This window comes from Triticum urartu, chromosome 2, assembly GCF_003073215.2.
Source record: "Triticum urartu cultivar G1812 chromosome 2, Tu2.1, whole genome shotgun sequence".
NCBI lineage: Eukaryota > Viridiplantae > Streptophyta > Magnoliopsida > Poales > Poaceae > Triticum > Triticum urartu.
In genome coordinates, this window is record NC_053023.1 from 667,126,903 (window position 1) to 667,151,972 (window position 25,070).

Here is a 25,070-nt window from a genome sequence, read left to right on the forward strand (position 1 = left end):
CTCATGGTCTAAGGAAAAGATACTTGACATTGGAAAACTCTAGCAAACGAACTACACGATCTTGTGCTATGTTTAGGATTGGGTCTTGTCCATCACATCATTCTCCTAATGATGTGATCTCGTTATCAATGACACCCAATGTCCATAGTCAGGAAACCATGACTATCTGTTGATCAACGAGCTAGTCAACTAGAGGCTTACTAGGGACATGTTGGTGTCTATTATTCACACATGTATTACGATTTCCGGATAACACAATTATAGCATGAATAAAGACAATTATCATGAACAAGGAAATATAATAATAATGCTTTTATTATTGCCTCTAGGGCATATTTCCAACACTAAATTCATTAAAAACACTCTCCTTAGCGGGGGACTCACAGCCGAACTATATCCGGTTCGAACTGGAGGCTGATGACAAAGAATTTCGCTTCCCACCCACCACCCACTTCATAGCCACTGTCGAAGACCTAACCGACATGCTCGATTACGGCTACAAAGACATCGGCGGTATGGACGACGATGCCGAAGAGGACCAGGGCCAAAATGCTTTCAGGACTCGCACGCAGCTCTCCCTTGGTTGTGGCATATTAAATAGCCATGTTGCTTATTGCACTACTTGTACAAATACGCTTTGACGTATTAATCAAACTATAATGGAAACAGTTTGCGGCCCAACTTCCATAGCACTAGCTTGCTACCTTTTTTTTTGATATTCTTATCAAATTGCACCCGTACATTTTGGTACGCTTTAATTTGTCAGGGGCTTCATTGCGCCCCATAATATGGCAACAAAGTCCAAACACTTTTTACAGTATAGTTCGGCACCTCGAATTTAGCATTATATGCATTAGCTCCGAATCATGTCTTTGGTCAGTAGTTGGGTTGCCCGGCTCCTGTGCTTACTACCTTACGTTCCGCTATATCTGCTAGGGTAGTAAAGGGAGAACTACGGTGATTGTGTCCTGGTTTATTCGAATGAGCACCTCAGTAGAGAAAGCCGAAAACTGACTGTCATGATGCGGCATGAGCCGGTCAGCTCTTCGGAGGTTTCAAATCTTTAGCGATTTTTTCCGCATTACGCGATGAATCGGTCCTTACCTGATCAGGTGTTTACAACACCCTAGTTCGGATGCTAGGGGCTGCGCCTAAATTTTGATTGTCAAACTTCTATGGCTAAGTGAGGGTGATAAAACCACATAGTCCGATTGCCTGGTTCGTTGCGCTAAACACCTCCTTCAAGGACCAAACAATTGGATCAGAGTGTTTAGATTCCATCCCGAACATGTCTGTACTACCTACGTGGGGGCTGAAGCCGACGACTGGCCAACTCTCAGATTTCATAAACACGGCCGCACATGAGGTAAAATTTTAATAGTAACAAGCATTATATCGCACAATTGACTTTGTTTCATAATACAGGGTGAGATAATATAAATATATTCATTCAAAGATTACATCTTTCGCACATTGCTCCGCTACAATGCGGGATCCCTGCAGGACATCGCTAAAATATCGCTCGGGCGTGCGGTGCTCCTTGCCCTCGGGCGGTCCCTCGATCGCGAGCTTGACGGCATTCATCTTCGCCCACTGCACCTTGACACGGGCGAAGGCCATCCGCGCACCTTCGATACAGACCGACCGCTTGATGGCGTCAAGCCGGGTGCAGGAACTGACCAGCCGCTTCACGAGCCCGAACTAGCTGCTGGGTATAGCTTCGACAGGCCACATACGGATTATTAAATCCTTCATGGCCAGTTCGGCCACCCTATGCAGTTCGACCAGTTGTTTTAGCTGATCGCTAAAGGGCACCGCATGTTCTGGCGCAAGGTATTGCGACCAGAACAACTTCTCCGTTAAGCTTCCCTCTTCGGCTTGGAAGAATTCCGCAGCGTCAGAAACACTGCGCGACATATCCGCAAACGCCCCTGGGGAACTCCAAATCTGGGTTAGTAAGAGATACCTCTTCTTCACATACTTGCTTTGCATCATAAAAGCCTTACCCGCCGCGATTTTCTTGGCCTCCTGGATTTCCTGGAGGGTGCCCCGGGCTTCAACCCGGGCCTCTTGTGCGCTCCGGCGAGTTTGGTCTCTTGATCCGCAATGTCGCGCTCCAAGGACTCGCATTTTTTGACGGCGTCCTGGAGCTCATGCTGGACCTCACCAACCCTGGCCTCATGTTTTTCATGGGCGGCTTGCTCCTTTGCCGCTTTCTTTTTGGCCTCAACCAACGCTTTCTTGAGGGTTTCCACCTCAGTAGCCGCTACTACAAATATCATGGCACTATGGTCAGCACAAGTCATTCATCCTTTTCCGGATATACACAAGGTCATCACATACCTTGCTTGTCCTCCAGCTGCTTTTTAACACGGCCAAGCTCTTCCACGGCCCGCTCCAGACTCTGCTTTAGTCCGGAGACCTTAGCAGCATGAGAGGTTGCAGCCAGCAACGACGCCTGTTTATTTACATAAGACATATTTTAGTTAGTTTCCTGCAAGAGTTACTTGATCCTCTGTCCGGCTTTCCTTTTCGAACACTGGACAGTGTATCAGGGGCTACTGTCTATATTGTGACTTTCTTTTTTACATAATTGCATCGCTTACCTCAAAGCCTGTCAGCAGGCTGGTGCAGGCTTTAGTCAGTACGCTCTTAATGGATTGAACCTTCTCAACCACCGTACCCATGAGGATACAGTGTTCCTCAACAATGGAAGCACCTCGCAGTGCTTCCAGTAGAGTATCCGGCGCCTCTGGTTGGATAGAGGTCACCGGCGGAACAGGTGCACCTCCTTCTTTCGAGGGAGGCTGCTCGCCTAAATCCGGAGCCGCGCTGGCTTCTGGAATGGTATTCGGTTTAGGGCCACACTAGATACGGTCCCCCTCGCCAGTCTCCATGGGGATTTGCTCCCCCATGTATCTGGCGGCTGAGGTTTCACCCTCTGGCGCCGCCCTGATAGCCTCCCGCCTCTCTCCCAGGCCTGGGATCCTGCGGGACAACACCTCAGTGTCATCCATGGCCCTGGGAGAGGAGGCTGCCGGAAGGGACCCGCTGTCCATCACCTTCAGGTCCAGCGAATTCCCCGAAGATGGGGATCGCTCGAGGTTGGAACGGGCCGGACTGCAAGTACATGATTCAACACGTTAAAACTATGAACCGAAGAGGCCGAATATATGAATATGTCAGGTACGCACGATTCGGCCAGGGGCTTGTGTCGGGGGCGCCTCTCTGGGCTGCTGTCGATGTCCCACGCGGAGCTATCCACGAGGGAGCCCTTCCCCCTCTTGGACGCTTCTGCCTCCAGATCTGTGGAGGCCGCCCTCTTCTTCCTTCCCCCTCATGGGGAGATTTGCTTTCTTCCTCCTCCTCCTCGTCGTCCTCGGCGGTGGAGGAGTGAGTCTCGGCGTCTTCAGACATCACGTCCGAAGCGCCCTTGCGGCGGGGGGCCACTTCTGACCCCCTTGGCCTTCTTCTCCGGCGCCTGGTAGGGCACCGGAACCAGCATCTTCGTGTGTAGTTCCGAAGAACCGTTGCAAGGTCTGGTGCTCGGCCAGATTGAATTCCCATAAACGGCAAGTCCGGCTCTGGCATGGAAGGATCCGGCGAACTAGCATCACCAAGATCACATTGACGAGCTTGATGTTCTTGTCCACCATGCTCTGGATGCACGTTTGCAGCGCTGTCAGCTCGTCCGACAAAGACCAATTCAGGCCCTTCTCTAGCCAGGACGTGAGCCGCATTGGGGCTCCGAACTTGAATTCGGGAGCCGCGGCCCAGGTGGCGCCGCGGGGCTCTGTGACATAGAACCACAGTTGCTTCCACCCTTTGACGGTCTCCACAAAGGTACCTTTGGGTCATGTGACGTTGGGCATATTGCTCACCATGGCACCTCCGCACTCTGCATGTTGGCCATCGACCACCTTTGGCTTCACGTTGAAGATCTTGAGCCGAAGTCCGAAGTGGGGTGGAATGCAGAGGAAGGTCTCGCACATGACAATAAATGCCGAGATGTTGAGGAAAGAATTTGGGGCCAGATCATGAAAATCTAGCCCGTAGTAGAACATGAGTCCGCAGACGAAAGGGTGGAGAGGAAACCCTAACCTGTGGACGAAGTGGGGGATGAGCACCACCCTCTCATTGGGCTTCGGGGTGGGGACGATCTGCCCCTTGGCCGGAAGCCAGTGGGAGATTTCCTTGGCCATATACCCGGCCTCCCGAAGCTGGGTGATGTCCTTCTCCTTGACGGAGGAGGCCATCCACTTGCCTTGCGCTCCAGATCCAGACATGATCGAGTGCTTTCTTGAGGCGGAAAAGCCGAGGACTTGGGCGCTGGAGCTCGAGAGTGGGAGGGTAGATAAAGAGAGAAGGCGTGGGTGAAAGAAAGGAATCATTATCTCCTTATAAAGGTAGTGAATATAAAGCGCCTCCCCACTCGCCTTAAAACTCGCTTGTTCCCAAGGGCTGTGCAGACGGCATGGTTGGATTACCCACACCCATATTGATGAGAATCCCGTAATAAGGGGACACGATCTCTGCTGCGACAAGACGTGCCAATAGAAACTGCATCTTGAAATGTGAAGCGGCAGGCCGAAAAATGGTTCAAAATAATAACCGGGCAGGGACGTGATATCACGTTACAAAAAAGTTGTCAAAGGATTCGGCTCATGAAATATTATACTCTCTGCGGTGGTGTGTGGTACTTGTTTTGCAGAGCCGGACACGTTCGTTGTGTTTGAAGACTTTGTTGGAGTATTCGGAGAAGGAACCCTCCTTGCAATGCCTAAGACAATCTGCACGCCGGACACCTTGTCATTGAAGCTTGGTTAAGGGGCTATTGAGGGAGTCCTGGATTAAGGGGTCCTCGGGCGTCCGGATTGTGATGCGTAGGCCGGACTGATGGGCTATGAAGATACAAGACCGAAGACTCTCTCCCATGTCCGGATGGGACTCTCCTTGGCGTGGAAGGCAAGCTTGGCGCCCTGATATGAAGATTCCTTTCTCTGTAAACGACTCTGTACAACCCTAGTCCCCTCCGGTGTCTATATAAACCGGAGGGCTTAGTCCGTAGAGGCAAGGATAATCATAGTCATACAGGCTAGACTTTTAGGGTTTTAGCCATTATGATCTCGAGGTAGATCAACTCTTGTAATACTCATATTCATTAAGATCAATCAAGCAGGAAGTAGGGTATTACCTCCATAGAGAGGGCCCGAACCTGGGTAAACATCGTGTCCCCGTCTCCTGTTACAATCAACCTTAGACGCATAGTTCGGCACCCCCTACCTGAGTTCCGCCGGTCTGGCACCGACACAATCCCTTCACGGTCACTTGCAAAAGTGAGATCTGAGAAAGATAATAAGATAAATATTTTTGGTATTTTTATTGTATAGATTGGAAAATAAATAGTAAAGTAGAATTGTTGTTTGGAAACTTATATGATGTAAAGTAGACCCGGGGGCCATGGGTTTCACTAGTGGCTTCTCTCATGGAAGCATGTATTACGGTGGGTGAACAAATTACTGCCGAACAATTGATAGAAAAGTGCATAGTCATGATGATATCTAAGGCAATGATCATGAATATAGGCATCACGTCCGTGTCAAGTAGACCGAAACGATTCTGCATCTACTACTATTACTCCACACATCAACCGCTATCCAGCATGCACCTAGAGTATTAAGCTCATAAGGACGGAGTAACGCATTAGGCAAGATGACATGATGTAGAGGGATAAACTCAAGCAATATGATATAAACCCCATCTTTTTATCCTCGATGGAAACAATACAATACGTGTCGTTTCCCTTTCTGTCACTGGGATCGAGCACCGCAAGATTGAACCCAAAGCTAAGCACTTCTCCCATTGCAAGAAAGATCAATCTAGTAGACCAAACTAAACCGATAATTCGAAGAGACTTGCAAAGATATCAAATCATGCATATAAGAATTCAGAGAAGAACCAAATAATATTCATAGATAATCAAGTTCATAAACCCACAATTCATCGGATCTCGGCAAACACACCGCAAAAGAGTATTACATCGAATAGATCTCTAAGAACATCGAGGAGAACTTTGTATTGAGAACCAAAGAGAGAGAAGAAGCCATCTAGCTAATAACTATGGACCCGAAGGTCTGTGGTAAACTACTCACACATCATCGAAGAGTCTATGGTGTTGATGTAGAGGCCCTCCGTGATCGAATCCCCCTCCGGCAGATCGCCGGAAAAGGCCCCAAGATGGGATCTCACGAGTATAGAAGGTTGCGGCGGTGGAAAAGTGGTTTCGTTGCTCCCCTAGATGTTTTCAGGGTATAACAGTATATATAGGCGAAAGAAGTAGGTCGGTGGAGCTACGAGGGGCCCACGAGGGTGGGGGGAGCACCCTCCTGGCTCATGGCCGCCTCGTTGCGTCTCTGACTTCCACTCCAAGTCTCCCGGATTGCGTTTGTTCCAAGAAAGATCCTCGCGAAGGTTTCGTTCCGTTTGATATTACTTTTCTGCGAAACACTGAAATAGGCAAAAAAAAACAGCAATTTGCACTGGGCCTTCGGTTAATAGGTTAGTCCCAAAAATAATGGAAAAGAGGTTATTAAAGCCCATTACACATCCAAAACATATAATATAATAGCATGGAAAAATCATAAATTATAGATACGTTGGAGACGTATCAAGCATCCCCAAGCTTAATTCCTACTCGTCCTCGAGTACGTAAATGATAAAAACAGAATTTTTGATGTGGAATGGTACCTGACATAATTTTCAATGCAATTCTCTTTATTGTGGCATGAATGTTTAGATCCAAAAGATTCTAGACAAAGGTTTAATATTGACATAAAAATAGTAATACTTCAAGCATGCTAACCAAGCAATTATGTCTTATCAAAATAACATAGCCAAGGAAAGCTTATCCCTACAAAATCATATAGCTTGTCCATGCTTCATTTTCGTCACAAGAAATGCTCCCATCTTACACAATCCCGATGACAAGCCAAGCAATTGTTTCATACTTAGCATTTTCAAACTCTTTCAACTTTCATGCAATATATGAGCGCGAGCCATGGACATAGCACTATGGATGGAATAGCATATGATGATGGAGGTTATGTGAGAAGACAAAAAAGAAGAAAGTCTCACATTGACGTGGCTAATCAACGGGCTATGGAGATGCCCATCAATTGATGTCAATGCGAGGAGTAGGGATTGCCATGCAACAGATGCACTAGAGCTATACATATATGAAAGCTCATCAAAAGAAACTAAGTGGGTGTGCATCCAACTTGCTTGCTCACGAAGACCTAGGGCATTTTGAGAAAGCCCATCATTGGAATATACAAGCCAAGTTCTATAATGAAAAATTCCCACTAGTATATGAAAGTGACAAAATAAGAGACTCTCTATCATGAAGATCATGGTGCTACATTGAAGCACAAGTGTGGAAAAAGGATAGTAACATTGCCCCTTCTCTCTTTTTCTCTCATTTTTTTGTTTGGGCTTCTTAGGCCTCTCTTTTTTTATTTGGGCTTCTTTGGCCTCTCTTTTTTCGTCCGGAGTCTCATCCCGACTTGTGGGGGAATCATAGTCTCCATCATCCTTTCCTCACATGGGACAATGCTCTAATAATGAAAATCATCACACTTTTATTTACTTACAACTCAAGAATTACAACTCGATACTTAGAACAAAATATGACTCTATGTGAATGCCTCCGACGGTGTACCGGGATGTGCAATGAATCAAGAGCAACATGTATGAAAGAATTATGAAGGTGGCTTTGCCACAAATACGATGTCAACTACATGATCATGCAAAGCAATATGACAATGATGGAGCGTGTCATAATAAACGGAATGGTGGAAAGTTGGCAATATATCTCGGAATAGCTATGGAAATGCCATAATAGGTAGGTATGGTGGCTGTTTTGAGGAAGATATAAGGAGGCTTTTGTGTGATTGAGCATATCATATCATGGGGTTTGGATGCACCGGCAAAGTTTGCACCAACTCTCAAGGCGAGAAAGGGCAATGCACGGTACCGAAGAGGCTAGCAATGATGGAAGGGTGAGATTGCGTATAATCCATGGACTCAACATTAGTCATAAAGAACTCACATACTTGTTGCAAAAATCTACAAGTCATCAAAACTAAGCACTACGCGCATGCTCCTAGGGGGATAGATTGGTAGTAAAAGACCATCACTCGTCCCCGACCGCCACTTGTAAGGAAAGCAATCAAAGAACACGCCATGCTTCAAATATGTCACACAACGTTTACCATACGTGCATGCTACGGGACTTGCAATCCTTAACACAAGTATTTCTCAATTCCACAATTACCCAACTAGCATGACTCTAACATTACCACCTTTATATCTCAAAACAACTATCAAGTATCAAACTTATCATAGTATTTAATGCACTCTATATGAAAGTTTTTACTATACCCATCTTGGATGCCTATCATATTAGGACTAATTTTATAGCCAAAGCAAATTACCATGCTGTTCTAAAAGACTCTTAAAATAATATAAGTGAAGCATGAGAGATAAATAATTTTTATAAAATAAAACCACCACCGTGCTCTAAAAAGGTATAAGTGAAGCACTAGAGCAAAATTATGTAGCTCAAAAGATATAAGTGAAGCACATAGAGTATTCTAATAAATTTTTATTCATGTGTGTCTCTCCCAAAAGGTGTGTACAACAAGTACGATTGTCGTAAAATAAAAAGCAAAGACTCAAATTATACAAGATGCTCCAAGCAAAACACATATCATGTGGTGAATAAAAATATAGCCTCAAGTAAAGTTACCGATAGACGAAGATGAAAGAGGGGATGCCTTCCGGGGCATCCCCAAGCTTAGGATTTTTTTTGTCCTTGAATTTTACCTTGGGGTGCCTTGGGCATCCCCAGTATTAGGCTCTTGCTAGTCCTTGTTCCAAAATTCTTCAAATCTTTACCCAAAAACATGAAAACTTCACAACACAAAACTCAAACAGAAAATCTCATGAGCTCCGTTAGTATAAGAAAACAAATCACCACCTTACGGTACTGTAATGAACTCATTCTTTATTTATATTGGTGTTAAACCTACTATATTCCAACTTCTCTATGGTTTATACCCCTCGATACTAGCCATAGATTCATCAAAATTAACACACGAAAAACAGAATCTGTCAAAAACAGAACAGTCTGTAGCAATGTGTATCAAGCGTACACTTCTGTAATTCCAAAAATTCTGAAATAAATTGGTGGACGTGCGGATTTTTTTTATTAATAATCTTCAAAAAGAATCAACATAAAATCTCTCTCCAGTAAAAAATGGCATCTAATCTCGTGAGCACGAAAGTTTTTGTTTTTTACAGCAAGATCGCAAAGACTTCACCCAAGTCTTCCCAAAGGTTCTACTTGGCACAAACACTAATTAAAACATAAAACCACATCTAAAAATAATCTAGACGAATTATTTAATACTAAACAGAAACAAAAATCAAGGAACCAAAATAAAATTGGGTTGCCTCCCAACAAGCGCTATCGTTTAGCGCCCCTAGCTAGGCATAAAAACAAGAATATATCTAGGTATTGTCATCTTTGGTATGCAATCCATAAGTGGCTCTCATAATAGATTCATAAGGCAATTTAATTTTATTCCTAGGAATGTGTTCCATGCCTTTCCTTAATGGAAATCAGAATCTAATATTTCCTTCTTTCATATCAATAATTGCACCAATCGTTCTAAGGAAAGGTATACCAAGAATAATAGGACATGTAGGATTGCAATCTATATCAAGAACAATGAAATCTACGGGAACATAATTCCTATTTGCAACAATAAGAACATCATTAATCCTTCCCATAGGTTTCTTAATGGTGGAATCCGCAAGATGCAAATTTAAAGAACAATCATCAAATTCACGGAAACCTAGCACATCACACAAAGTTTTTGGAATCGTGGAAACACTAGCACCCAAATCACATAAAGCATAGCATTCATGATCTCTAATATTAATTTTAATAGTAGGTTCCCGCTCATCATAAAGTTTTCTAGGGATAGAAACTTCTAATTCAAGCTTTTCTTCATAGGATTGCATTAAAGCATCAACGATATGTTTGGTAAAAGCTTTATTTTGATTATAAGCACGAGGAGAATTTAACACGGATTGCAACAAGGAAATACAATCTATAAAAGAACAATTATCATAATTAAATTCCTTGAAATCCAAAATAATGGGTTCATTGCTATGTAAAGTTTTGACCTCATCAATCCCACTTTTACCAATTTTTGCATCAAGATGTAAAAACTCCGAATCATTGGGACTCCTTTTAACTAAAGTTGACTCATCTCCAGTCCCATCTTTATCAAGATTAATATTGGAAAACAAAGATTTAATAGGAGACACATCAATCACTTTTAGATCTTCATCATTATTATCATGAAAACTAGAAGAACACGCTTTCACAAAGCAATCTTTTTTAGCACGCATCCTAGCGGTTCTTTCTTTGCACTCATCAATGGAAATTATCATGGCTTTGAGAGACTCATTGATATCATGCTTAGGTGGAATAGAGATAAGTTTCAAAGAATCAACATCAAGAGAAATTCTATCCATGTTCCTAGCCAACTCATCAATCTTAGGCAATTTTTCTTCAAGCAAAGCATTGAAATTCTTTTGCGAAATCATAAATTCTTTAACACTAGTCTCAAAGTTAGAGGGCATCTTATTAAAATTTCCATAAGGGTTGTTGTAGGAATTACCATAATTATTAGAGGAATTACTAGGGAACGGCCTAGAATTAAAATTTCCTCTATACGCGTTGTTACCAAAATTGTTCCTACCAACAAAATTCACATCCATAGATTCATTATTTTGCTCAATAAAAGTGGACAAAGGCATATCATTAGGATCATAAAAAACACTTTTACTAGCAAAAAAATTCATAAGTTCATCCATCTTTCCACTTAAAACATTAATCTCTTCAATAGCATGAACATTTTTACTAGTGGATCTTTCGGTGTGCCATTGAGAATAATTAACCATAATATTATCTCGTAGTTTAGTAGCTTCTCCTAAAGTGATTTCCATAAAAGTGCCTCCCGCGACCGAATCTAAAAGATTTCTAAAAGCAAAATTCAACCCATCATAATTTTTTTGTATAATCATCCATAAATTCAAACCATGTGTAGGGCAATTACGTATCATTAACTTCATCCTCTCCCAAGCTTGTGCAACATGCTCATGCTCAAGTTGCTTAAAATTCATAATATCATTTCTAAGAGAGATGATCTTAGCGGGAGGAAAATACTTAGAGATAAAAGCATCTTTGCACTTATTCCATGAATCAATACTATTTTTAGGCAAAGAAGAGAACCAAGTTTTAGCATGATCTCTAAGCGAAAACGGAAATAGCTTCCATTTAACAATATCATTATCCACATCTTTCTTCTTTTGCATATCACACAAATCAACGAAGTTGTTTAGATGGGTAGCGGCATCTTCACTAGGAAGGCCAGAAAACTGATCTTTCATAACAAGATTCAACAAAGCAGTATTGATTTCACAAGATTCAGCATCGGTAGTAGGAGCAATCGGAGTGCTAATAAAATCATTATTGTTGGTATTGGAAAAGTCACACAATTTAGTATTATCTTGAGCCATCGTGACAAACAATCAATCCAACACACAAGCAAACAAGAAGCAAGCGAAAAGGGGCGAACGGAAAAAGGGCGAATAAAACGGCAAAGGTGAAGTGGGGGAGAGGAAAACGAGAGGCAAATGGCAAATAATGTAATGCGAGGGACAAGAGTTTGTGATGGGTACTTGGTATGTCTTGACTTGGCGTAGATCTCCCCGGCAACGGCGCCAGAAATCCTTCTTGCTACCTCTTGAGCATGCATTGGTTTTCCCTTGAAGAGGAAAGGGTGATGCAGCAAAGTAGCCTAAGTATTTCCTTCAGTTTTTGAGAACGAAGGTATCAATCCAGTAGGAGACTACATGCAAGTCGCCTAGTACCTGCACAAACAATCAAGAACCTTGCAACCAACGCGATAAAGGGGTTGTCAATCCCTTCACGGCCACTTGCAAAAGTGAGATCTGATAAAGATAATAAGATAAATATTTTTGGTATTTTTGTTGTATAAATTGGAAAATAAAGATTACAAAATAAATAGTGGACTAGAATTGTAGATTGGAAACTTATATGATGTAAAGTAGACCCGCGGGCCATAGGTTTCACTAGTGGCTTCTCTCATGAAAGCATGTATTATGGTGGGTGAACAAATTACTGCCGAGCAATTGATAGAAAAGTGCATAGTTATGATGATATCTAAGGCAATGATCATGAATATAGACATCACGTCCGTGTCAAGTAGACCGAAACGATTCTGCATCTACTACTATTACTCCACACATCGACCGCTATCCGACATGCATCTAGAGCATTAAGTTCATAAGAACGGAGTAACACATTAGGCAAGATGACATGATGTAGAGGGATAAACTCAAGCAATATGATATAAACCCCATCTTTTTATCCTCGATGGCAACAATACAATATGTGTCATTTCCCTTTCTGTCACTGGGATCGAGCACCGCAAGATTGAACCCAAAGCTAAGCACTTCTCCCATTGCAAGAAAGATCAATCTCGTAGGCCAAACTAAATCGATAATTCAAAGAGACTGGCAAAGATATCAAATCATGCATATAAGAATTCAGAGAAGAACCAAATAATATTCATAGATAATCAAGTTCATCAACCCACAATTCATCGGATCTCGGCAAACACACCGCAAAAGAGTATTACATCGGATAGATCTCCAAGAACATCGAGGAGAACTTTGTATTGAGAACCAAAGAGAGAGAAGAAGCCATCAAGCTAATAACTATGGACCCGAAGGTCTGTGGCAAACTACTCACACATCATCGGAGAGGCTATGGTGTTGATGTAGAAGCCCTTCATGATCGAATCCCCCTCCGGCAGATCGCCGAAAAAGGCCCCAAGATGGGATCTCACGGGTATAGAAGGTTGCAGCGGTGGAAAAGTGGTTTCTTGGCTCCCCTGGATGTTTTCAGGGTATAAGAGTATATATAGGCGAAAGAAGTAGGTCGGTGGAGCTACGAGGGGCCCATGAGGGTGGAGGCGTGCCTACCCCCTAGGCGTGCCCTCCTGCCTCGTGGCTGCCTCGTTGCGTCTCTGACTTCCACTCCAAGTCTCCAGGATTGCATTTGTTCCATGAAAGATCCTCGCGAAGGTTTCATTCCGTTTGGATTCCGTTTGTTATTCCTTTTCTGCGAAACAGTGAAATAGGCAAAAAATAGCAATTTGCACTGGGCCTTCGGTTAATAGGTTAGTCCCAAAAATAATATAAAGGCTTATTAAAGCCTATTAAACATCCAAAACAGATAATATAATAGCATGGAACAATAAAAAAATTATAGATACATTGGAGACGTATCAAGCATTCCCAATCTAAATTCCTACTCGTCCTCGAGTAGGTAAATGATAAAAATAGAATTTTTGATGTGGAATGCTACCTAACATAATTTTCAATGTAATTCTCTTTATTGTGGCATGAATGTTTAGATCCAAAAGATTCTAGACAAAGGTTTAATATTGACATAAAAATAGTTATACTTCAAGCATGCTAACCAAGCAATTATGTCTTATAAAAATAACATAGCCAAAGAAAGCTTATCCCTACTTTAAAATGTGCAACCAATCATGCTTGCTTAGATGGCTGGCTTCCTACTTTTGTATTGTTTTGTTTTGTTTTACTCCTGTCACGAGCTCCTGCTTTAAAATGTGCAGCAACAATCGCTATGTCCCTTTTGTTTTGTCTAGTACTAGCCAAGAAATGGGTTCCACATTTAAAGATAATGTGAAGCCTATTGTATACCTATCCTAGATCATTACTGTCCGATAAGTTTGATACGTCCATTTTGCATCATGCTTTTATATCGATATTTATTACATTATGGGCTGTTATTACACGTTATGTCACAATACTTATGCCTATTCTCTCTTATTTTACAAGGTCTACATGAAGAGGGAAAATGCCGACAGCTGGAATTCTGGGCTGGAAAAGGAGCAAATATTAGAGACCTATTCTGCACAGCTCCAAAAGTCCTGAAACTTCACGGAAGTTAGTTTTGGAATTAATAAAAAATATTGGTGAAAGAATCTACTAGAGGGGGCCCACACCCTGGCCACGAGGGTGGGGGGCGCGCCCCTGCCTCATGGGCCCCCTGGCAGGCCTCCGGTGCCCATCTTCTGCTATATGAAGTCTTCTACCCTGGAAAAAATCATATGCAAGCTTTTAGGAAGAAACTCTGCCGCCACGAGGCGGAACCTTGGCGGAACCAATCTAGGGCTCCGGCAGAGCTGTTCTGCCAGGGAAACTTCCCTGCGGGAGGGGGAAATCATCGCCACCGTCATCACCAACGATCCTCTCTTCAGGAGGGGGTCAATCTCCATCAACATCTTCACCAGCACCATCTCCTTTAAAACCCTAGTTCATCTCTTGTATCCAATCTTTGTCCCAAAGCCTCAGATTGGTCCCTGTGGGTTGCTAGTAGTGTTGATTACTCCTTGTAGTTGATGCTAGTTGGTTTATTTGGTGGAAGATCATATGTTCAGATCCTTTATGCATATTAATACCCCTCTGATTATGAACATGAATATGATTTGTGAGTAGTTACGTTGTTCCTGAGGACATGGGAGAAGTCTTGCTATAAGTAGTCATGTGAATTGGGTATTCGTTTGATATTTTGATGAGATGTATGTTGTCTTTCCTCTAGTGGTGTTATGTGAATGTCGACTACATGACACTTCACCATTTTTTGGGCCTAGAGGAAGGCATTGGGAAGTAATAAGTAGATGATGGGTTGCTAGAGTGATAGAAGCTTAAACCCTAGTTTACACGTTGCTTCGTGAGGGGCTGATTTGGATCCATATCTATCATGCTATGGTTAGGTTTACCTTAATACTTCTTTTGTAGTTGCGGATGCTTGCAATAGGGGTTAATCATAAGTGGGATGCTTGTCCAAAAAGGACAGCACCCAAGCACCGGTCCACCCACATACCAAATTATCAAAGTAACGAACGCGAATCATATGAGCGTGGTGAAAACTAGCTTGACGATAATTCCCATGTGTCCTCGGGAGCGCTTTTCTCTATATAAGAGTTTGTCCAGGTTTTTCCTTTGCTACAAAATGGATTGGGCCATCTTGCTGCACCTTATTTACTTTCATTACTTGTTACCCGTTACAAATTACCTTATCACATAACTATCTGTTACCGATAATTTCAGTGCTTGCAGAGAATACCTTACTAAAAACCGCTTATCATTTCCTTCTGCTCCTCGTTGGGTTCGACACACTTACTTATCGAGAGGACTACGATAGATCCCCTATACTTGTTGGTCATCAAGACTCTTTTCTGGGGCCATTGTCGGGGAGTGAAGCTCCTTTGGTAGGTGGAATTTGGTAAGGAACAATTTATATAGTGTGCTGAAATTTACTATCACTTGCTACTATGGAAAGCAATCCTCCGAGGGGCTCGTTCGGGGTATCTTCACCCCGACCAGTAGGGAAAAGAGTTGCTCCTCAACCTACTGAAAATGTTTACTTTGAAATTCCTTCGGGTATGATAGAGAAACTGCCAGCTAATCCTTTCACAGGTGATGGAACATTCCATCCTGATTTGCACCTAATCTATGTGGATGAAGTTTGTGGATTATTTAAGCTTGCAGGTATGCCCGAGGATGTTATCAAGAAGAAGGTCTTCCCTTTATCTTTGAAGGGAGAGGCATTGACATGGTTTAGGCTATGTGATGATATGGGATCATGGAACCACAACCGATTGAAATTGGAATTTCATCAGAAGTTTTATCCTATGCATCTTGTTCATCATGATCGTAATTATATATATAATTTTTGGCCTCACGAAGGAGAAAGCATCGCTCAAGCTTGGGGAGGCTTAAGTCAATGTTATATTCATGTCCCAATCATGAGCTCTCAAGAGAAATGATTATTCAAATTTTTTATGCTCGGCTTTCTCTAAATAATCGATCCATGCTCGATACTTCTTGTACTGGCTCTTTTATGATGAAGACTATTTGAGGGCGTCCTGGATTAGGGGGTGTCCGGATGGCCGAACTATACCTTTAGCCGGACTCCTGGACTATGAAGATGCAAGATTGAAGACTTCGTCCCGTGTCCGGAAGGGACTTTCCTTGGCGTGGAAGGCAAGCTTGGCGATACGGATATGTAGATCTCCTACCATTGTAACCGACTCTGTGTAACCCTAACCCTCTCCGGTGTCTATATAAACCGGAGGGTTTTAGTCTGTAGGACAACACAACAATCATACCATAGGCTAGCTTCTAGGGTTTAGCCTCCTGGATCTCGTGGTAGATCTACTCTTGTACTAACCATATCATCAATATTAATCAAGCAGGACGTAGGGTTTTACCTCCATCAAGAGGGCCTGAACCTGGGTAAAACATCGTGTCCCTTGTCTCCTGTTACCATCCGCCTAGACGCACAGTTCGGGACCCTCTACCCGAGATCCGCCGGTTTTGACACCGACATTGGTGCTTTCATTGACAGTTCCTCTGCGTCGTCACTTTTAGGCCCGATGGCTCCTCCGATCATCAATAGCGATGCAGTCCAGGGTGAGACTTTTCTGCCCGGACAGATCTTCGTCTTCGCCGGCTTCGCACTGCGGGCCAATTCGCTTGGCCATCTGGAGCAGATCGAAAGCTACGCCCCTGGCCATCAGGTCAGGTTTGGAAGTTTAAACTACATGGCTGACGTCCGCAGGGACTTGATCTTCGACGGATTCGAGCCACAGCAGAGCGCGCCGCACTGTCACGATGGGCATGATCTAGCTCTACCATCGAACAATGCCCAGGAGGCCGCACTTGCGTCGGCTCTGACCCTTAATTCGGAGCCAACTGCACCGATCGAGGACGGGTGGTTGGACGCCTCCTCGGGGGCTGCGATCGCAACGGCGATCGAGCCGAACACCAGCCCCGCACTCCGCAAGGCTCGTGACTCCGAAGGGCCGTACTCCTCTCCAAACTCCGAGCCCTCCGCGCCCCTGCCGATCGAATCCGATTGGGCGCCTATTATGGAGTTCACCGCCGCGGACATCTTTCAGCACTCGCCCTTCGGCGATATTCTGAAGTCACTAAAGACTCTCTCTTTATCAGGAGAGCCCTGGCCGGACTACGGTCAACAAGGTTGGGATACGGACGATGAAGAAATTCAAAGCCCACCCACCACCCACTTCGTAGCCACTAGCGATGATTTAACCGACATGCTCGACTTCGACTTCGAAGACATCGATGGTATGGACGCCAATGCAGGAGACGATCAAGAACCAGCGCCTATAGGGCACTGGAAAGCCACCTCGTCGTATGACATATACATGGTGGACACACCAAAAGAAGGAGATGGCGATGGAACAGCGGAGGATGACCCCTCCAAGAAACAGCCTAAGCGCCGGCGTCAGCGGTGCCGCTCTAAGTCCCGCCACAGCAAAAACGGTGATTCCGGCACGGGAGATAATAACACTCCGGACAGTGCCGGAGAAAACCCCCTCCAGCAAAATTCAGCACAGGAGGATGGGGAAGCCAGCACTCATGAGAGAGCGGCAGACAGAGAGGTCGAGGACGATTATATGCCTCCCTCCGAAGACGAGGCAAGCCTCAACAATGACGAATTCGTCGTTCCAGAGGATCCCGTCGAACAAGAGCATTTCAAACGCAGGCTCATGGCCACAGCAAGCAGTCTCAAGAAGAAGAAGCAACAGCTTAGAGCTGACCAAGATTTGCTAGCCGACAGATGGACTGAAGTCCTTGCGGCCGAAGAGTACGAACTCGAACGCCCCTCCAAGAGCTATCCAAAGCGCAGGTTGCTACCCCTATTAGAGGAGGAAGTACCTAAACCTACATCACCAGCGCATGATACGCCCTCCACTCAAGCCGTACCCCGGCGCCGCTCAAAACATTCCAAGGCACGGGAAAATGCGCCAGACCTGCGAGACATATTGGAGGACAAGGCAAGGCAAACAAGATCGATCTATGGATCGCGCGGGCGCCCCACGGTACGTGACGGTGATCGTCACTCCGGATATAGTAAAACCGGCCGGGCCGAGCACAATAGACAAAGCTCGTTTGAGCTACGTCGCGATATAGCCCAATACAGAGGCGTCGCACACCCACTATGCTTCACAGATGAAGTAATGGATCATCAAATCCCTGAGGGTTTCAAACCCGTGAACATCGAATCATACGATGGCACAACAGATCCTGCGGTATGGGTCGAGGATTATCTCCTTCATATCCACATGGCCCGCGGCGATGATCTATACGCCATCAAGTACCTCCCACTGAAACTTAAGGGACCAGCTCGGCATTGGCTTAACAGCTTGCCAGCAGAATCAATCGGTTGTTGGGAGGACCTGGAAGCCGCATTCCTCGACAATTTCCAGGGCACCTATGTGCGACCACCAGACGCCGATGACCTAAGACACATAATTCAGCAGCCAGAAGAATCGGCCAGGCAATTCCGAACACGGTTCCTAACAAAGAAAAACCAAATAGTCGACTGTCCGGACGCAGAGGCCCTAGCAGCCTTCAAGCACAATATCCGTGATGAGTGGCTTGCCCGACACCTTGGACAGGAAAAGCCGAAATCTATGGCAGCCCTCACGACACTCATGAACCGCTTTTGTGCGGGGGAAGACAGCTGGCTTGCTCGTAGCAACAATATGACCAAGAACCCTGGTAATTCGGATACCAGAGACAGTAGTGGCAGGTCACGTCGCAACAAGCAAAAGCACCGCGTTAACGGCGACAGCGCTGAGGACACGACAGTTAATGCTGGATTCAGAGGCTATAAATCCGGTCAGCGGAAAAAGCCATTCAAAAGAAATACTCAGGGCCCTTCCAGTTTGGACCGAATACTCGACCGCTTGTGCCAGATACATGGCACCCCCAAAAAACCAGCCAATCACACCAACAGGGATTGTTGGGTGTTCAAGCAGGCAGGCAAGTTAAATGCCGAAAATAAAGACAAGGGGCTGCATAGCGATGACGAGGAGGAGCCCCGGCCGCCGAACAATAGTGGACAGAAGGGTTTTCCCCCACAAGTGCGGACGGTGAACATGATATACGCAACCCACATCCCAAGAGGGAGCGGAAGCGCGCGTTAAGGGACGTATATGCGATGGAGCCAGTTGCCCCAAAGTTCAATCCATGGTCTTCCTGCCCGGTCACCTTTGATCAAAGGGACCACCCCACTAGCATCCGTCATGGCGGATTCTCCGCATTGGTTCTAGACCCAATCATTGACGGATTTCATCTCACTAGAGTCCTTATGGACGGCGGCAGCAGCCTGAACCTGCTTTACCAAGACACGGTGTGGAAAACGGGCATAGATCCCTCAAGGATTAAGCCCACCAAAACGACCTTTAAAGGCGTCATACCAGGTGTAGAGGCCAATTGTACAGGCTCAGTTACTTGAAGTGGTCTTCGGATCTCCGGATAATTTCCGAAACGAGGAGTTAATGTTCGACATAGTCCCGTTCCGCAGTGGCTATCACGCCCTGCTCGGGCGAACCGCATTTGCCAAGTTCAACGCGGTACCGCACTACGCATAGCTTAAGCTCAAGATGCCAGGCCCTCGAGGAGTAATTACGGTCAATGGAAACACCAAACGCTCCCTACGAACGGAGGAGCACACGGCGGCCCTCGCAACGGAAGTATAGAGCAGCCTCTCAAGGCAGTTCCCCAGTCTGGCCATTAAACGTTCGGACACCGTCAAGCGCGCCCGGAGTAACCTACAACAAGACCGCCTGGCACGTTCCGAGCAACCGTAGCAATGCGGCCCCAACCCCAGCCCTCGCGAAAGTGTGAAACCAGTGCTTCGCATACATAACTACGCTCTTGAAATACCATGGGCACAGGGGGAGGGGCACCATCACGGCACGCCCGAAACACGGCTTAAACCGCACTAGGGGCTGCCAATTTTTTAATTTTCTCTTACTTTCAGGACTCCATTCTTCGGATGGCCTGTCCGGCAGTACAATTGCCGCACAAACGATACAAGAACCAGGGAAGCAGACAAGCCATGCCGCATTACAGAACTCCCAGGTGGTCTTTATCACGAGCAGTATACCTGTTTCGCATACAATTCAGCAGCCTGCCCCTGGACCGGACATGTTAAATAGTCCAACCTTTTGCTTATCGCGTTATTTGTATCGTTCTGCCTTGATCGCAGACTTTTTAGTAAACAATGCATAGCTTTTGTCTATTTTTTGCATTACTCTTTTTATGAATATATGTTCATTAATGACATGTTGCACCCGTACACTTTGGTACGGCGAATACGCCAGGGGCTTTAGCACCCCTCAATATGGTGTGAGAAGTCCGAACACTTTAACAAGTGTGGCACCCTGAACTTATAGAATTATATGCATCGGCTCCGAATCATGTCTTGGGTCAATAGTTGGGTTTGCCCAGCTCCTATGTTTTGGTGCCTTACGTTCCGCTATATCGGCTAAGGTAGCACTAGGAGAACTACTGCGATTGTGCCCCAGTTGAGCTGGGCTGAGCACCTCAGTAGAGAAAGCTAAAACTGACTGTCATGATGAAGCGAGAGCTGGTCGCTGTTCGAGAGCTTTTTCGAGTCCCTAAAGACTTATGCCGCTTAGAGCGAGGAGTCGTCTTTGTTCGGCCAAGGCGTTGATAGCGCCCCGAACTCAGTCTTCCGAATACTAGGGGCTTCGCCGAAATTTAAAATTATAGAATTCTATGGCTAAGTGAGAGTGTTCAAGCATTATAGTCCAATTGCCTTGTTCGTTGTGCTGAGCTCCTCCCTCGAAGGACCCAAACATGGGAAAAAGAGCGCTCAGGTTTATCCCGAACACCCCAGCACTAGTGGCATGGGGGCAGAAGCCGACGACTCGCCATCTCTCAAATTTGATAAACGGCCGCACAGAAGGTAATATTTTAAATTCAAAAAGCATTGCTTAGCGCATATGAACAAGTTTTCAGCGCACAGGACAAAACGAGCGTGTTTACTCAAAAATTACATCCCTGGCACATTCATCCGCCATAAGGCGGGCACCCTTTAGAATGTCCCTATAATAATTCTCAGGCTTGCGATGCTCTTTCCCTGGCGGTGGCCCGTCCTTCACAAGCTTCTCAGCATCCAGCTTGCCCCAGTGCACCTTAGCGCGGGCAAGGGCCCTACGGGCACCTTCGATGCAGACGGAGCGCTTGATGACTTCGAGCCTTGGACAGGCCTCCACCAGCCGCCGCACCAGCCCGAAGTAGCTCCCGGGTAGAGCCTCTCTAGGCCACAGCCGAACTATGAGGCCCTTCATGGCATGTTCGGCCACCTTGTGGAGCTCGACCAGCTGCATCAGCTGGTCGCTCATGGGCACAGGGTGTCCGGCCTCAGCATACTGAGACCAGAACACCTTCTTCGTCGAGCTACCCTCTTCGGCTCGGTAGAATGCGGCGGCATCGGACACGCTACGGGGAAGATCTGCGAATGCTCCTGGAGAGCTCCGGATTCGGGTAAGTAAAAAGAAGCTCACTTTTACATGTTTGCTTTGCATAAAGAATGCCTTACCCGCCGCTATCTTTTTCACCGCATCCAACTCCTGGAGGGCCTTCTGGGATTCGGCCTTGGCAGACTTGGCATTCTCAACAGCCGCCGCGAGCTCGGACGCTCGCGTCCTTGAGTCAAGCTCCAAACTCTCATGTTTTTTCATGAGATCCTGGAGCTCTTGTCGTACCTCGCCAACTTGTGCCTCATATTTCTCCCGCTCAGCGCGCTCCGTGGCCGCTCTCTTCTCGGCCTCAGCCAGCGCTTGCTTGAGGGTCGCCACCTCAGTTTTGGCCCCTACAATAGCCACGTTAATCCTGTCATCTTTTTGCAATTGCACTTTTTATAATTTTTCTATAAGGTATCCCTTACCTTCTTTCTCCTCTAGCTGCTGTTTGGCAAGGCCGAGATCTTGCTCGAAACGCTCGAGGCCCTGCTTCAGCATGCCTACCTCCGCAGTCAATGCGGCGGTCGGCAACAGCGAAGCCTGCATACGCATATTGACTCATTTTTTGTTAGACTCCTGCGAGTTATATTAGATCCTCTATTCGGCTTTTCTTTCTGAACACCAAACAGAGCATCAGGGGCTACTGTCTATGCGGTAATATTTTTACATACTTTTTACTTACCTCAAAGCCTGTTAAAAGGCTGACACAAGCTTCAGTCAGTCCGCTCTTGGCGGACTGAACCTTCTGGATCACCGCACTCATAACAGAGCGGTGCTCCTCGTCGATGGAAGCGTCGTTAAGCACCTCCAATAAATTGTCTAGCGCCTCCGGTTGGATGGAGTTCGCCGGCTCGGCAGGCTTGCTCCTCTTGGAAGGAGGCCGCCTACCGGAGTCTTAAACCATTAAAGGTTCCGGCGTGGTGTCTGGCTCAAAGCCGGACTTGGAGCCCTGGGGGGTTCCATCCCCTTTACTCCTGGAATCCGAGAGGTCGCCTTGCGGCGCCTCCGGAATCACCTCCTCCTGACTTGGAACCTGTTGGGACAACACTTCGACGTCGTCCATAGGGTAGGGGAGGTAGCCACCGGAAGTGAATTCACATCCGATGAATCCAGGGAGCCGCTCGACGACTCGTCGAACCCGGCCTTGGGCAGATTACATAAATCATATTCGACGTAAGGAAACTCTGTGCAATAAAAGGAATACTATGAATTACTCTGGTATCCAGATACTTACGATTTTGCCGGGCGCTTGGCCCTGTGCGGCCACTCCTCTTCGTCGTCGTCGGCGTCGGGGGAGTAGTCCGGAGGAGGGGTCTTCCCCTTCCTGGACCCTTCGGCCTCCCCGGTCGGGGCGGCCTTCCTTTTCTTTCCTCCCCCCGCTGGAGGGGGAGAGGTTTCTTCTTCCTCCTCCTCGTCTTCACGGGAGGAGCGTGTCTCGGATTTGTCGGATGATGAATCCGACACCTCCAGACGCCGGGCACTCTTTCAAGTCCCTGTGGCCTTCTTCTTGGCCTTCTTCTCCGGCACCACATAGGGTGCCGGAACCAGCAGCTTCGCTAAGAGAGCATCGGCTGGGTCTTCAGGCAAAGGGGCCGGACAGTCAATCTGTCCGGACTTCGCCTGCCAATCTTGTCAAAGGAAAGGGAGCTTAGATCCCGCATAGAGTCAAACTATGAAAAACCGATATCCTGTAAAAGGTAAAAATAGCTTACCGCACTAACGTGATGCTGCGTGCTGAATCCGCGGTCCTCGGAAGCGGATGCGGGAGCCTCGGCGCCCTTGAAAAGCACCTTCCAGGCATCTTCATACGTCATTTCGAAGAGCCTGCTGAGAGTTCGGTGCTGCGCCGGGTCAAACTCCCACGGATTGAAGGCCCGTTGTTGACACGGGAGGATCTGGCGGATGAGCATAACCTGGACTACGTTAACAAGCTTGAGCTGCTTGTTCACCAGGGTTTGGATGCATTTTTGCAGTCCGGTTACCTCTCCTTTGTTGCCCCACGACAGGCCCGTCTCTTTCTAGGACAAGAGCCGCGTAGGGGGTCCGGACCGGAACTCGGGGGCTGCGACCCACTCAGGGTCGCGCGGCTCGGTGATGTAAAACTACCCCGATTGCCACCCCTTTAGGGTCTCCACAAAGGAGCCCTCGAGCCATAGGACGTTGGCCATCTTGCCCGCCATGGCACCTCTGCACTCCGCCTGGTTGCCGCGCACCACCTTTGGCTTGACGTTGAAGGTCTTGAGCCATACGCCGGAATGGGGGCGGATGCAGAGGAAAGCCTCGCACACGACGATAAACGCCGAGATGTTGAGGACGAAGTTCGGGGCCAGATCGTGGAAATCTAGGCCGTAGTAGAACATGAGCCCCCGGACGAATGGGTGGAGAGGGAAGCCCAGTCCGCGGAGGAAATGGGGGGAGAAATACCACCCTCTCATGGGGCCTTGGGGCGGGCAGGAGCTGCCCTCTTCGGGAAGCCGGTGCGCGATGTCGTTGGACAAGTATCCGGCCTTCCTCAGTTTTTTGATGTGCCCCTCCGTGACGGAGGAGACCATCCACTTGCGTCCCGCTCCGGACATGGCTGGAGTAGGTCGAGGTGGGAAGTGCGGACTTGGGCGTTGGAGCTCGAGTGCGCGGAAGATGGATAGGCAAAGGAGGAAGAAGGCGTAGGTGAAAAGGTGGATCCTTATCCCCTTATATGGGCGGATGCGGCTATGCGTCCCCACCAGCCTGATAAAACTCGCGTATCTCCCAAGCGCCGTAATCAATGGCGCGGTTGGGTTACCCATGTCCGTGTTGATGAGAATCCTGTAAATAAAGGGGACACGATCTCTGCTTTGACAAGACGTTCCAAGGAAACCGCCTCGCAAAACGTGCTGAGGTGGGGGAGTAAAAACGATTCGAATAAAGGCTTGGCCGTAGTGTGATGTCATGCTACGGAATACGTCAGCAGATTGGACTTGTGTAAATAATATTCTCTCTATGGCAATATGTGGAAACTTATTTTGCAGAGCCAGACACTGTCTTTTGTGTTCAAAATCTTCTATGAAGTACTTGGAGGAGGAACCCGCCTTGCAATGCCGAAAACAATCTGCGCGCCGGACTCGTCGTCATTGAAGCCTGGTTCAGGGGCTACTGAGGGAGTCCTGGATTAGGGGGTGTCCGGATGGCCGAACTATACCTTCAGCCGGACTCCTGGACTATGAAGATGCAAGATTGAATACTTCGTCCCGTGTCCGGAAGGGACTTTCCTTAGCGTGGAAGGCAAGCTTGGCGATACGGATATGTAGATCTCCTACCATTGTAACCGACTCTGTGTAACCCTAACCCTCTCCGGTGTCTATATAAACCGGAGGGTTTTAGTCCGTAGGACAACACAACAATCATACCATAGGCTAGCTTCTAGGGTTTAGCCTCCTTGATCTCGTGGTAGATCTACTCTTGTACTACCCATATCATCAATATTAATCAAGCATGACGTAGGGTTTTACCTCCATCAAGAGGGCCTGA